This window comes from Solanum pennellii, chromosome 9, assembly GCF_001406875.1.
Source record: "Solanum pennellii chromosome 9, SPENNV200".
NCBI classification, from domain to species: Eukaryota; Viridiplantae; Streptophyta; class Magnoliopsida; order Solanales; family Solanaceae; genus Solanum; species Solanum pennellii.
In genome coordinates, this window is record NC_028645.1 from 53,726,884 (window position 1) to 53,730,073 (window position 3,190).

Consider the following 3,190-nt stretch of genomic DNA (forward strand, 5'->3'; position numbering starts at 1 on the left):
AAAGATGGCAATAATATCCCACTAATTAACTCAAGGTTACCTCTTTTAACCCCCAAGTAATTAGACTTATTAACATTAACCCACTAACTTTATAATTAAAGCAGGAATAGTCCAAAACGCCCCTTAAATTACTAAGCAGAAATCCGACCCAGCCTGGGATTACGCAGTCTGTGACGGGCCGTCGTGCCTGCGACGGTCCGTCCTGCTGCTCCGTCACAGAGTTCAGAGACTAGATTTTTACCAAGAGTCTGTGACGGTCCGTCCTGCCATTCTGTTACGAAGTTTAGAGAGTCGATTTTAGTACCCAAATTTAAGAATTCTAAGTATTTTGGAACGAGACGCCCTCGACGGTCCGTCGTGGGTTCCGTCGACTCAGGCAGTTTTTCCAGAAATAAAATCTGCTGCTCAAAACGACTAAACAGGTCGTTACACAATTAGTTGTTTAGATATATTTCCTACCCATAGTAGTATTGCTCTATTTATATCTATAACACAATCTAGATCTAAAAAGTTATATTGTTCGGTTATCGGTTTAGGTGTCCATTTTTTATTTAATATACTATTCCATATTGCATTTGTTCTATCTGATTGTTCATAATTTTCTGTATAATAAGTTGGTGCTGTCCATTTAGGTTACTTATATGACTATTATCTGGAGTTTTAACTCTTGATGTACTGGGTCGATTCACATCTCCTGTATTTATTTTTTTTGGCTTATTTGTTTGTTCTAGAATTTCTGTGTATGTTTCACTTATATCACTTATTTCTGATTTTTGATCGTTTGTTGTATCTGATTCATTTATTTTGTGTATTTCGTCTATTTCTAGATTTTCATTTAATTTTTGTTTCATCTTATTTATCTCATTAGTTAATTCAAGTTCTTTATCTTTTTCTTCCTGTTTCTCTTTTTGTTTGGTTTGATATAATAATTTTAGCTTAGCCAATTGTTTTTCTAATTCACTTATTCTTGTATTTTTTATTTCTTCTAGATTTCGTACTTCTTGCTTTGCTTGCATTCTTAATCTTTCAATTTCTTTTGATTTATCTATTTCTTCATTTTCTTTTGCTATTCTTATCATAGCTGTTAGACTATCTTCTAATTTCGCTGTTTCTTTTTCTAACATTAAATATAAGTTATTTCCTATTTTTTTATATCTTCTTCCTAAATTTGAAAATATTATTTTTATTGTTAATCCATTTTGGTTTTCATATGTCTTTTCGTCTACTGCAAATTCTTCTTTATTCATTATAATTTATAAATTATATTATGTTGTAACCTATATCCAAGACAATCTATTTGTATTTCAAACATAAATATATCTTTTCTTTGTGCTAATATTGATTTTTTACATACTCTTGCTAACATATTTTCTTTTAATCTTTCTTTCCTATGTTGTAGTTCTTGTCTTTTTTCACCTATTTTTTCTACCAGTTGTTGCTTATATATTTCTTTGTTCATATCGTTTTTTCAAATAACAAACATATTTATATTCTGTTTTTGAAATTATGTTTATCAAGTGATTTGTCTTATCATTACTTGTTTTAGTAAGTTGTGATAGTTCATATTTTATGTATAAGGGTTATAACTTTTTCCATATTTTTCGCACTTTTCATTCTATTTTAGTTTTTGTTATTTCAGTTACATTACTTTATATTGTATTATTCTTCATGTTTTTAAGAATAAAATATTTTTTCATAATATTCTTTTTTAAGTAGATCTAATTGTTGTATTTCATTTGCGTTATTTGCAATATATTCTAATATTCATTTTCTCGAGTTCTTAGATACATATACAAATTTTCAATTAATAATTTTTCAAGTTGATCTATGTTTTCTTTAGTTTCTTTCCAATATTGCAAGTACATGTAATTTATCATTGATCTATGAATAATTCTAGATCATCATATAAATTTATTTCAAAATTATTATCCTAAAAATCATCTTGAATAATTAATTCAGCCCAACCTTGAGTTGTTACTTCTATTACCTCGTATGTTAATAATTTATCATAAATTATTCTTTTTGTATCGATATTCAGATTTTTCAATATATAGAGTATTAATATCTTATAATTAACATCATCATCCAGTAAGTAAGAGTTCATTTTAATCATTTTCATTTTCACTAAAATTTTATTCCTTCCAACCTCTTAATGAATTACACTTATTTATTATGTAATAATAATGGTTTAATAATCATCTCGTCTGGTCACTACTACAGTTTTCTTCTTTGATCAGTTACCCTAACAACGCCTCAACTCTGTTTACTTCCATAAAAGGTCTTCTTGCCTATCGGTTTAAACCTTAGGATGGCATAGTCTGGGCATACCTATTCGCAGAATATTTCTGTAGCAAACTTTCTAAAGATGTTTATTATAACACTATTAAAACATGATAAACAATTATAATCAACAAGAGATTTTAGGAATAAATTAATTTAGCTACTCATGATCTTAAATGAGTATACCTGCTTTTGTAGATTTTTTTATTCATCTTTGTTTTCCATAGCTTATCTTTGTTAACTAGCTCTGATACCAATTTTAGGGTGGAAGCCGATTTCAGAAGAGAGAATGAAGAAGACAATTATTTGGAAGTAGTCTGCCTTTATTATGAGGGAAAAACCCTCTATTTATACAATTAAACTTACATGCTTGACCAATATAATGGATCGGAGTGTCACGTTTCGACACGGTAGGAATAATGGATCGGAGTGTCACGTTTCGACACGGTAGGAATAATGGATCGGAGTGTCACGTTCCGACACGTAGCAGTAAGGGATCGGGGTGTCACGTTCCGACACGATAAGAATAAAGAGAAGTAATCTTGAATTAACTTAATATACTCGAACTCAAAGAATCTAGTTCCCAAATGAGTATGGTGTGGAGGCTTGAGTCCTCATAGGTGTGCTTGGTATTGTTGCCAATGGTTTTTGTACTTGTTGATTGTCACCTGTTAAGTATTGTGGTTGGTTTTACATTATTATTCCATATATATTGCTTTCTATTTTGAGTTGGCCGATTATACCTACTCAGTACTTGTACTGACCCCTACTTTTATTTCTCTTCTTGTTGTTTTGTGGAGTGCAGCAAGTGCACCAGTGACTTCGACTCGCCCGGAACTCTAGACAGTCTTCAGCACATCAGATTTCAGGGTGAGCTATTATTCCTAGCTCGGGCTGGATTCTCTTCTTC